Source organism: Schistocerca piceifrons, chromosome 3 (assembly GCF_021461385.2).
Source record: "Schistocerca piceifrons isolate TAMUIC-IGC-003096 chromosome 3, iqSchPice1.1, whole genome shotgun sequence".
Classification (NCBI taxonomy): Eukaryota; Metazoa; Arthropoda; class Insecta; order Orthoptera; family Acrididae; genus Schistocerca; species Schistocerca piceifrons.
The window spans coordinates 228876028-228889638 of NC_060140.1; positions in this window are offsets into that span (position 1 = coordinate 228876028).

Here is a 13611-nt window from a genome sequence, read left to right on the forward strand (position 1 = left end):
GCGCGCTCGCGCGTCAAAAAAATGGAACGCCACGCCATCCAAACAGAGCAGCGCTTGAACGAACCATTTCATGACAGGAAATCACAAATCCAGTCACATAACTGAGACGATATTTCATAAGCACGCAATTTCACTACGAGCCGCTTCTGTGGTACAGTGTCAAAAACCTTCCGGAAATCCCGAAATACGATGAACTTGTTTCCACAAACATTGATTAAAATGATAACTGCAACCAGCAATCTCTGTTCCAGGAAACAAACCTTTAGCTGCTTGGACGATGGCAATTTCGAAGTCCATCATCAGAGATGCAGGGTTCCATTCAGGCAGGTTAATTTTAATAGCTTTAAAAAACGTTCGCATGTGTCCCGCGTTTTATTTGGCAACAAAGCGTAAACAACTGGAATGATGTTAGTTTTCTCCCAGGATCTATTAAGGTCTGCGTGGATTACAAACAACTGTCCAAACCGCTTACTCGAAATCTTGAACGTTCTATCCACAAAGAACTATTCGTAGTTTGATAAACATGTTTTTCCCTTTTCGCTGGCAAACTCTAGTATTCTGTCGTTCGGCCCCCTGTTATCATTTGCAAGTAAAAAATTGCTACCATCGTTCATCACCAAATTATTTTCTTGGAAGAATATTCCTCCAGAATCGGTGGGAACTTGCGTAGTGCCCATATATTTTCGCCTAATGAAAAGGCAAACCTACGTTTCTAGCATTTGTAGACTTAGAGAAAGCGTTTGACAATGTTGACTGGAATACTCTCTTTCAAATTCTGAAGGTGGCAGGGGGAAAATACAGGGAGCGAAAGGCTATTTACAATTTGTACAGAAACCAGATGGCAGTTATAAGAGTCGAGGGACATGAAAGGGAAGCAATGGTTGGGAAGGGAGTAAGACAGCGCTGTAGCCTCTCCCCGATGTTATTCAATCTGTATATTGAGCAAGCAGTAAAGGAAACAAAAGAAAAGTTCGGAGTAGGTATTAAAATCCATGGAGAAGAAATAAAAACTTTGAGGTTCGCCGATTACATTGTAATTCTGTCAGAGACAGGAAAGGACTTGGAAGAGCACTTGAACGGAATGGACAGTGTCTTGAAGGGAGGATATAAGATGAACATCAACAAAAGCAAAACGAGGCTAATGGAATGTAGGCGAATTAAGTCGGGTGATGCTGAGGGGATTAGATTAGGAAATGAGACACTTAAAGTAGTAAGGAGTTTTGCTATTTGGGGAGCAAAATAACTGATGATGGTCGAAGTAGAAAGGATATAAAATGTAGACTGGCAATGGCAAGGAAAGCGTTTATGAAGAGAAATTTGTTCACATCGAGTATAAAAATGGTTCAAATGGCTCTGAGCACTATGCGACTTAACTTCTGAGGTCATCAGTCGCCTAGAACTTAGAACTAATTAAACCTAACTAACCTAAGGACATCACACACATCCATGCCCGAGGCAGGATTCGAACCTGCGACCGTAGCGGTCACGCGGTTCCAGACTGAAGCGCCTTTAACCGCACGGGCACACCGGTCGGCACATCGAGTATAGATTTAAGTGTCAGGAAGTCGTTTCTGAAAGTATTTGTATGGAGTGTAGCCATGTATGGAGGTGAAACATGGACGATATATAGTCTGGACAGGAAGAGAATAGAAGCTTTTGAAATATGGTGCTACAGAAGAATGCTGAAGATTAGATGGGTAGATCACATAGCTAATAAGGAGGTATTGAATAGGATTGGGGAGAAGAGGAGTTTGTGGCACAACTTGACAAGAAGAAGGGATCGGTTGGTAGGACATGTCCTGAGGCATCAAGGGATAACCAACTTAGTATTGGAGGGCAGCGTGGAGGGTAAAAATCGTAGAGGGAGACCAAGAGATGAATACACTAAACAGATTCAGAAGGATGTAGGCTGCAGCACGTATTGGGAGATGAAGAAGCTTGCACAGGATAGAGTAGCTTGGAGAGCTGCATCAAACCAGTCTCAGGACTGAAGACCACACAACAACAACAACAACAACAGCAATATGATGTAACATTTGTTTCGCACTTCTGTGTCACTGTAACGATATTACTAAGTCGTAGACTCGACTGAAGAGCTGCCCTACTTCTTTAACGTAAACTGATAAAATTGTAGCGTCTGTTTCTTTCGCCCGCTTCTTTGCGCTGACAAAATGTTTTCGCATTTCGCTTGCTGCTTCATCTGGAATACGAACATGGCTGCCTTCTCCTCATACTGTGTTACTTTTTTGGATAGTCTTCCTTTGCGTTTATTCTTTTTTAAAGCTTACGCAACGCCGGTAAATCACTTCTTGTTTGTTTGTATATACTGATGCCCGTTGTAAATCAGTAAAGGCTTCCCTTTCGTGGTCTCGGTGAACACCTTTGTCTCAGCGCTAAAACACGGAACACTATTTGCCAGTCATAGGTCAAATGCAGTACTGTATTCGGGAAGAAAGCCACGCACAATACGAACTGGCGCTGGGACAGGAACTTTGCGCAGGAAATGGGCTTTCGGCTTTCCGAGAGAACGTCGCAGGTAGCGGCCGACAGGCCGTTGTAACCTATTTCTGGAACACCCTGTCCACTACATGCAGTGTACTAGTCACCTGCAATGTCAACACATTTCCTCTCCTTACAAGTGTGTCTCCGTGAAAGTGTCACAAACACGTATTGCCTCCCCCTCCACCCTAGTCCAGTATTGCGCCATCGGATTTCTATTATTCCGATCGCTAGAATATTTTCTAAGCTGCAAAAAATTTGAAAATGTTACAGATGTACGAAATGCTGTCGCCGGATATTTTATTCAATAACCAACTGATCTATATCGATTCGGTAGTGAAAATTTACTCAGTACATTACAAAAGGGGGTGATAACGAGGTTGATTAAGGTACATAATCGAAAAAAAAAAACCAGAAAAGTTAAATGATGCGATTAATTTACCTAAAACCATAGCAGTCAATAATGAATATACGCCTAACATAGTGGACGATATCCTCAAATAGAAAACTGCAAGAACTACTACGCTCAACACCTCATGCGCTGAAATTAACCCAAAAACGCTTTTCTGTTCCTTTTGTAGGACGCATTTCCTATCAGATTCGGCGCATGCTTGGCAACAAATACAACTGCAATGTTGCCTTCTCTACTAATAATAATCTGAAGAGAAACTTCATTCCTAATTTGAAATCCATTCGCGCCCCTACAGAAAGTTCTGGCGTTTATAAGATCATCTGTGATACCTACTCCTCCTATTATATAGGCCAAACTGGACGTGCTTTCAACCATCAGATATAAAGAAAATCTTTTGAGAAAGAACGGCACCAGTCCCCTAAACTCATCCTTTGCCGATCATCTCTTAATTACTGGACACGTGCCTAAAGCCATTGGCGATAGCAATATTCTGCATACCGAAAAGAAGGGGTGTAGGTTAGATGTTTCAGAGGAATTGGAGATTTTCAAACATTTATCTCGTCATGATGGCCTCATTCTCAACGAACAGCTGCAGCTGGGAAATAAAAACTTTTTCGACTGTATAAAGCCATTGCTTGAACTTTGATTCATATTTCCTCTTGCAGTTTGCCGAAATGTTGTTTTCCTGTTACGTCTTTGCTGTTTTCTAGTATGTCATAACTGACGTTTTTTTACGTTACAAAATGTATCTCTGTTTAAAGCAGATAAAGATGTAACTTCATCTTATTATTATTAGTTCTTACGTTATGTCTGAATCAGCTTCATTACTATTTCATGTGTCTAATTTTGAATGTACAGTAGCCTAGTTGTTTCTGCGGCTACTAGATGGCGCTCGTAGCAACTCCATGTTTACTTGCCCACACTTTCTAACGTGGGCACCTCAGTTTTGTTGCAACCCTTGTTCACTCAGGTACAAGCAGTCCTTAGCGGCTCGCCATCTTAACTTATTTACAACTATTCATAACGTCGCCTTTCCGGCTTAGATTTTTTAAAATGTGACTTGTAAGTACTGCATCTCTTTCCAGTCAGTACACACTTTAATTTATTAATGTCTTATATACCTATTATGTTTTAGAACAGTTAGTTTAATTCTGAAGAAGACGCTCATACTAGCGGCGAAACCTGGTCAATTTTGACTTGATGTTTGTGACCGAGGGCTTATTTGTTCTAATATAATACGTAACTGATTAACAATAAAAACCTTGTTAATAAATTACGTTACTTTCCAATCCCTCTAATACGTTGCATTTTAGCGAAGCAGTTGCTGCAAGTCAGGTAAAAGTCTGTGCACAAAAAGGCAACAAAGCATGCTAAAATGCTGCAGTGGCCTCTACAGAAATGGTGACGATAACTGTTCCTGTTTTCCATGCTTGATCTGTGTTCAGTTTTTGACGGATTATCCACTGGGCCATCTTACCATTATATCTGAGGGGGTTACGATCGGGAGTTTCCCTTGTTAATAATATTACTCAAACTTCTGATCTAAAATCATCTTAAACATAATTCATAATCGTCGCAAACTGATGGAGAGTGAATCTGAGATACATCTCGAACCTCTATTCGACGTCGACTAAGTTGTTGTTAACCAAAGTGTTTAACACACCCTCGTTCTCTCGGTACAAAAACATATTGATAACTGTTTTTCTGCGCTTCACTTAGGTATGGAGCAAAAAATTCTCTTCTCCATCGTTCATGTGTTGTTGTTGTGGTCTTCAGTCCTGAGACTGGTTTGATGCAGCTCTCCATGCCACTGTATTCCGTGCAAGCTTCTTCATCTCCCAGTGCCTACTCCAACCTACATCCTTCTGAATCTGCTTAGTGTATTCATCTCTTGGTCTCCCTCTACGATTTTTACCCTCTACGCTGCCCTCCAATACTAAATTGGTGATCCCTCGATGTCTCAGAACATGTCCTACCAACCGATCCCTTCTTCTAGTCAAGTTGTGCCACATGCTCCTCTTCTCCCCAATTCTATTCAATACTTCCTCATTAGTTATGTGATCTACCCATCTAATCTTCAGCATTCTTCTGTAGCACCACATTTCGAACGCTTCTATTCTCTTCTTGTCTAAACTACACTCCTGGAAATTGAAATAAGAACACCGTGAATTCATTGTCCCAGGAAGGGGAAACTTTATTGACACATTCCTGGGATCAGATACATCACATGATCACACTGACAGAACCACAGGCACATAGACACTGGCAACAGAGCATGCACAATGTCGGCACTAGTACAGTGTATATCCACCTTTCGCAGCAATGCAGGCTGCTATTCTCCCATGGAGACGATCGTAGAGATGCTGGATGTAGTCCTGTGGAACGGCTTGCCATGCCATTTCCACCTGGCGCCTCAGTTGGACCAGCGTTCGTGCTGGACGTGCAGACCGCGTGAGACGACGCTTCATCCAGTCCCAAACATGCTCAATGGGGGACAGATCCGGAGATCTTGCTGGCCAGGGTAGTTGACTTACACCTTCTAGAGCACGTTGGGTGGCACGGGATACATGCGGACGTGCATTGTCCTGTTGGAACGGCAAGTTCCCTTGCCGGTCTAGGAATGGTAGAACGATGGGTTCGATGACGGTTTGGATGTACCGTGCACTATTCAGTGTCCCCTCGACGATCACCAGTGGTGTACGGCCAGTGTAGGAGATCGCTCCCCACACCATGATGCCGGGTGTTGGCCCTGTGTGCCTCGGTCGTATGCAGTCCTGATTGTGGCGCTCACCTGCACGGCGCCAAACACGCATACGACCATCATTGGCACCAAGGCAGAAGCGACTCTCATCGCTGAAGACGACACGTCTCCATTCGTCCCTCCATTCACGCCTGTTGCGACCCCACTGGAGGCGGGCTGCACGATGTTGGGGCGTGAGCGGAAGACGGCCTAACGGTGTGCGGGACCGTAGCCCTGCTTCATGGAGACGGTTGCGAATGGTCCTCGCCGATACCCCAGGAGCAACAGTGTCCCTAATTTGCTGGGAAGTGGCGGTGCGGTCCCCTACGGCACTGCGTAGGATCCTACGGTCTTGGCGTGCATCCGTGCGTCGCTGCGGTCCGGTCCCAGGTCGACGGGCACGTGCACCTTCCGCCGACCACTGGCGACAACGTCGATGTACTGTGGAGACCTCACGCCCCACGTGTTGAGCAATTCGGCGGTACGTCCACCCGGCCTCCCGCATGCCCACTATACGCCCTCGCTCAAAGTCCGTCAACTGCACATACGGTTCACGTCCACGCTGTCGCGGCATGCTACCAGTGTTAAAGACTGCGATGGAGCTCCGTATGCCACGGCAAACTGGCTGACACTGACGGCGGCGGTGCACAAATGCTGCGCAGCTAGCGCCATTCGACGGCCAACACCGCGGTTCCTGGTGAGTCCGCTGTGCCGTACGTGTGATCATTGCTTGTACAGCCCTCTCGCAGTGTCCGGAGCAAGTATGGTGGGTCTGACACACCGGTGTCAATGTGTTCTTTTTTCCATTTCCAGGAGTGTATTTATCGTCCATGTTTCACTTCCATACATGGCTACACTCCGTACAAATACTATCAGAAACGACTTCCTGACACTTAAATCTATACTCGATGTTAACAAATTTCTCTTCAGAAACGCTTTCCTTGTCATTGCCAGTCTACATTTTATATCCTCTCTACTTCGACCATCATCAGTTATTTTGTTCCCCAAATAGCAAAACTCCTTTACTACTTTAAGTGTCTCATTTCCTGATCTAATTCCCTCAGCATCACCCGACTTAATTCGACTACATTCCATTATCCTCGTTTTGCTTTTGTTGATGTTCATCTTATACCCACCTTTCAAGACACTGTCCATTCTGTTCAACTGCTCTTCCAAGTCCTTTGCTGTCTCTGATAGAATTACAATGTCATCGGCAAACCTCAAAGTTTTTATTTCTTCTCCATAGATTTTAATACCTACTCCGAACTTTTCTTTTGTTTCCTTTATTGCTTGCTCAATATACAGATTGAACAACATCGGGGATAGGCTACAACCCTGTCTTACTTCCTTCCCAACCACTGCTTCCCTTTGATACCCCTCGACTCGTATGACTGCCATCTGCTTTCTGTACAAATTGTAAACAGCCTTTCACTCCCTGTATTTTACCCCTGCCACCTTCAGAATTTGAAAGAGAGTATTCAATACTGTCAAAAGTTTTCTCTAAGTCTACAAATGCTAGAAACGCAGGTTTGCCTTTCCTGAATCTATTTTCTAAGATAAGTCGTAGGGTCAGTATTGCCTCATGTGTTCCAACATTTCTACAGAATCAAAGGTCGGCTTCTATCAGTTTTTCCATTCGTCTGTAAAGAATTCGCGTTAGTATTTTGCAGCTGCCATTGTTCATACTTATTAGCAAACCGAGGAGTTTACTGTTTTTCTTCCACGCGATCCATCAATACCGTAGAGTATTTCAGAAGTTAGGTTGAAGTAAAAACACTGTGAACTCTGTTCCCAGACAGCACGCGTGGACTGAATAGTTAACACACTTGCGATTTGCTTTACTGGGAAAACCCAGAATCCCTGACGACGCAAAACGCAATGTCCTGTCGTGCGACGCAGAATTCGTCCCCCTCGGAAAACCCGGCTTTAAGGCTTAAAGTTGCGATGCTGTCGCCACATGTACTGCTTGTCAGTGGTCACCACAGCATTTCGCTCTTCACGGCGACAGAAAATCACTTTCAAACCTTTGTCTCCCTACAAAAGTAACGCAAACAATCTGATATTTTCGTATGTTTAGATCTCTATTGCGTCTTTAAGCATGTCAAAAATCTACTATTCTACTATGTCCGAGGAACAACTTCAAAATTATCATGTCATATTTCGAAAATTATTGTAATTTTGTCAATATATAATTTCTAGCTCGTATTAAGCCTCCATCACCTGGAGACTTCACGTATAAATTCTGGAATTCACGCGTGGTATGGATCTTCACAATACACTGAACCGCCAAAGGAACTTCACTATTGGCCATTAAAATTGCTACACCAAGAAGAAAAGCAGATGATAAACGAGTATTCATTGGACAAATATATTATACTAGAACTGACATGTGATTACATTTTCACCCAATTTGGGTGCACAGATCCTGAGAAATCAGTACCCAGAACAACCACTTCTGGCCGTAATAACGGTCTTGACACGCCTGGGCATTGAGTCAAACAGAGCTTGGAAGGCGTGTACAGGTACAGCTGCAAGAGTGACTGGCGCATTGTGACGAGCCAGTTGCTCGGCCACCATTGACCAGACGTTTTCAATTGCTGAGAGATCTGGAGAATATGCTGGCCAGGGCAGCAGTCGAACATTTTCTGTATCCAGAAAGGGCCGTACAGGATCTGCAACATGCGGTCGAGCATTATCCAGCTGAAATGTAGGGTTTTCGCAGGGATCGAATGAAGGGTAGAGCCACGGGTCGTAACACATCTGAAATGTAACGTCCACTGTTCAAAGTGCCATCAATGCGAACAAGAGATGACCGAGACGTGTAACCAATGGCATCCCATACCATCACGCCGGGTGATACGCCAGTATGGCTATGACGGATACACGCTTCCAAATGTGCGTTCACCGCGATGTCGCCAAACACGGATGCGACCATCACGATGCTGTAAACAGAACCTGGATTCATCCGAAAAAATGTTACCATGTTGCAATTTTCTTCTGTTGCGAAAACATAGCGGAGTCTATACAATTTCACTTCAGTAACATGCTAATGCAATTGCTGTTATAACAGAATCCTAATTCATAGTCTATTTCCAGGAAGAGTTGGACAGCATATTACTTCCTCCTACATACATCTTACAAAATAACTGTAAGAAGAATTTGAGAAATTAGAACTAATACAGAGGCTTACCGATAATCATTCTTCCCATGCGCAATTCGCAAATGTAACAGAGAAGTGGGGGATCAGTTAGTGTTTCCAGAATTACCCTGCGCCGCACACCACCAAGTGGGTTGCGGAGTACTGATATCGATGTAGAAGCAATTAAGGACAAGGCAGGTCATTAGCACAGGAAATAGCTCATTGTCCGTGTAAAAATAAACATGTAATCTCTTCACTTATGTTGTTGTACACACACACACACACACACACACACACACACACACACACATACACACAATTTCTTCTTTCACCAGCTATTAACAGTTCTTAATTATTGCTACTTCTGTAGCGATGTATATGAAAGTTTTGCGCATAAGCAGAAGTAAGTGTGCTACATAAAATCCCTTTTCTCAGGATTGGAGATGATATAGAACTACTCCCAAGTTTAAAGAAAAATTCAACATGGTAGCTGCATTTCAGGGCAGAGCATTGTATGACCTAACATGCAACAATCGAAAACACATATTGATTCCTTCTTCTCATTACGCTTTGTGTAGTGAGGTACATTTCTGAAATATCACAGTAAATATGCCCATTAACGAAAAGCTAGGCAGTTCAAAAAATGGTTCAGATGGCTCTGAGCACTATGGGACTTAACATCGGAGGTCATCAGTTCCCTAGAACTTAGAACTACTGAAACCAAACTAACCTAAGGATATCACACACGTCCATGCCCGAGGCAGGATTCGAACCTGCGACCGTAGCAGTCGCGCGGCTCCGAACTGAAGCACCTAGAACCGCTCGGTCACCGCGGCCGGCGGCAGTTCTTTATGAACCTGATATATGCGGCTAAAGTAACGAAAGAATCAAAATTACTCACAGAATATGTTCTGTAAAATCTTTCGAGAAAGACTGCAGGAGTAACAGATGTGTGTGGGCCTTCGTTTGGGCAGTGTGGTGTGTTTGCCACCTGACGCGACAAAGCAGGCAAAGAATTTCGTTCATTCCGACAACGTACCGTGGTGCATGTCCGCTGTGGCACTATTTTCTGACAAAAAAAGGAAAACATTTGATAAATATCTAGGTTCAAATGGTTCAAATGGCTCTGAGCACTGTGGGACTCAACATCGTAGGTCATAAGTCCCCTAGAACTTAGAACTACTTAAACCTAACTAACCTAAGGACATCACACACACCCATGCCCGAGGCAGGATTCGAACCTGCGACCGTAGCAGTCCCGTGGTTCCGAACTGCAGCGCCAGAACCGCACGGCCACCGCGGCCGGCAAATATCTAGGACAACTGTCGTTATGAAACTGTTTAACATAAACATAGTACGACTGTAGAGTGATGTTTTTGAAGTTGTTAGATTCGTCTGAATGATCGTAGGGTATTGTGTTGCAGGTAATGCAATGACACGCATCACAGAACCAGGTAAAAAGTGGGATTCCCATACCATGCAGAGAACGTAAGACCGTCATTCGAACGTTTACGTTTTTGCACAGTCATTTCTGCAGAGAAACATATCTGATAAAAATTGCAGAGGATTTTTGTTTTTTAACTTCTGGTGGTTGCGCACATAAAAAGCCAGGGTCCTAGTTGGAGACTGTCCACGGTAGTTAGCAGCAACTGTTTGGCTCTAGTTAGGGGTCAACACTGTTCGCGTCCGCAGCAGAATGCAACACGTGCTCCCTGAGTAATCCTGAATGAACAGCGACAACGAACCGCTAGAACTGTCTAAGGATCTCCTGGTGAACACATTGCAATGCTAAATCCAAGCCGGCCGGTGTGGCCGAGCGGTTCTAGGCGCTTCAGTCTGGAACCGCGCGACCGCTACAGTCGCAGGTTCCAATCCTGCCTCGGGCATGGATGTGTGTGATGTCCTTACGTTAGTTAGGTTTCAGTAGTTCTAAGTTCTAGGGGACGGACAAGCTTCTAGGAGATCACGAAATTGACGTTGTCACAATTCAGGGCGCCCACACCTGACCAGCAACTCTTGTTCAGAGGCAAAATACCAGGGTACAAAATTTTAGGGTCAGTCTACCAAACACAGTATGGAATCGCTACATATTCTAGAGCCGAGGCCGTAAATGCTTCTCTTACTCATTTCCTCTCAGCCCAAGGAATTTTCCTTTTGTCTGTGAAGAAGTAACTATTGCCTTCGAACACCAGATGACTAAAGACATGCCCCCCACTTTCCCTGACCCATGTACTTGTGCTGGAGAAATTGACTCCCGTCATATGCTTTGGTGCTCCGAAGAAAACGTTGAAGATTAAGAAAGATTTGTAGATTGGGCAGAAAGCAATACCTTAAGCCTCCTCTACGACGCAAAACGAAAGCCCGCCTTCAACTTTGCTTGAAGGAATACGGGATACAATCCGAATATTTTCATATCTACCATCCCCAGCAGAAACGACACTCAGAGAGTATTCCTTTACGACTTCCTTAAAGAATGGGCCAGTGATCAGCATGATAGGTACAACTGTTCCTATAACCCACACACTTCTTTTCCCCAGACGGAATTTTAGGAAAGCCAGATAGCAGCAATTTATAACACAATTAGGATATGATGGAAAAAATGGTAATGAGCGTATGGCTTCAGTTGCCGGGAGTTCCCAGTCGGGAAGTTCGGCCGCCAAGTGCAAAGTATTATTGAGTGTGACGCCACACGTCGACAATGGGGATGAAATGATGATGAAGATAGCACAACACCCAGTCCCTGAGGGGAGAAAATCTCCCACCCCAGCCAGGAATCTAACCCGACCCCCGTGCGTGGCATTCCAACGCGCTGACCATTCAGGTAATGGGGTGGACTTATGATACAGAGTGTTTAAAAAATGACCGGTATATTTGAAACGGCAATAAAAACTAAACGAGCAGCGATAGAAATACGCCGTTTGTTGCAATATGCTTCGGACAACAGTACATTTTCAGGCGGACAAACTTTCGAAATTACAGTAGTTACAATTTTCAACAACAGATGGCGCTGCAAGTGATGTGAAAGATATAGAAGACAACGCAGTCTGTGGGTGCGCCATTCTGTACGTCGTCTTTCTGCTGTAAGCGTGTGCTGTTCACAACGTGCAAGTGTGCTGTAGACAACATGGTTTATTCCTTAGAACAGAGGATTTTTCAGGTGTTGGAATTCCACCGCCTAGAACACAGTGTTGTTGCAACAAGACGAAGTTTTCAACGGAGGTTTAATGTAACCAAAGGACCGAAAAGCGATACAATAAAGGATCTGTTTGAAAAATTTCAACGGACTGGGAACGTGACGGATGAACGTGCTGGAAAGGTAGGGCGACCGCGTACGGCAACCACAGAGGGCAACGCGCAGCTAGTGCAGCAGGTGATCCAACAGCGGCCTCGGGTTTCCGTTCGCCGTGTTGCAGCTGCGGTCCAAATGACGCCAACGTCCACGTATCGTCTCATGCGCCAGAGTTTACACCTCTATCCATACAAAATTCAAACGCGGCAACCCCTCAGCGCCGCTACCATTGCTGCACAAGAGACATTCGCTAACGATATAGTGCACAGGATTGATGACGGCGATATGCATGTGGGCAGCATTTGGTTTACTGACGAAGCTTATTTTTACCTGGACGGCTTCGTCAATAAACAGAACTGGCGCATATGGGGAACCGAAAAGCCCCATGTTGCAGTCCCATCGTCCCTGAATCCTCAAAAAGTACTGGTCTGGGCCGCCATTTCTTCCAAAGGAATCATTGGCCCATTTTTCAGATCCGAAACGATTACTGCATCACGCTATCTGGACATTCTTCGTGAATTTGTGGCGGTACAAACTGCCTTAGACGACACTGCGAATACCTCGTGGTTTATGCAAGATGGTGCCCGGCCACATCGCACGGCCGACGTCTTTAATTTCCTGAATGAATATTTCGATGATCGTGTGATTGCTTTGGGCTATCCGAAACATACAGGAGGCGGCGTGGATTGGCCTCCCTATTCGCCAGACATGAACCCCTGTGACTTCTTTCTGTGGGGACACTTGAAAGACCAGGTGTACCGCCAGAATCCAGAAACAATTGAACAGCTGAAGCAGTACATCTCATCTGCATGTGAAGCCATTCCGCCAGACACCTTGTCAAAGGTTTCGGGTAATTTCATTCAGAGACTACGCCATATTATTGCTACGCATGGCGGATATGTGGAAAATATCGTACTATAGAGTTTCCCAGACCGCAGCGCCATCTGTTGTTGAAAATTGTAACTACTGTAATTTCGAAAGTTTGTCTGCCTGAAAATGTACTGTTGTCCCAAGCATATTGCAACAAACGGTGTATTTCTATCGCTGTTCGTTTAGTTTTTATTGCCGTTTCAAATATACCGGTCATTTTTGAAACACCCTGTATAAGGCATATACAACAAAAAGTAAAAGAAAAACTATTTCAGGGTCGCTGCAGTAGTTATTAGCACAGCAAAAAGCACATACCCCGTGCCGTGCGGGATTAGCCGAGCGGTCTTAGGCGCTGCAGTCATGGACTGTGCCGCTGATTCTGGCGGAGGTTCGAGTCCTCCCTCGGGCATGGGTGTGTGTGTTTGTCCTTAGTATAATTTAGGTTAAGTAGTGTGTAAGCTTAGGGACTGATGACCTTGGCAGTTAAGTCCCATAAGATTTCACACACAATTGAATTGAACACATACTCCGTGGTGTTAGAAAATCTTACATATCGTGTTGGAGCAAGAAATGTAAGGAGCTGTACGCCGAACACTAAAGAACGGCAGATCTGAATGCCGGTGAAGAAGTCTTAGAGATATTAAACAACAACATAATATTCA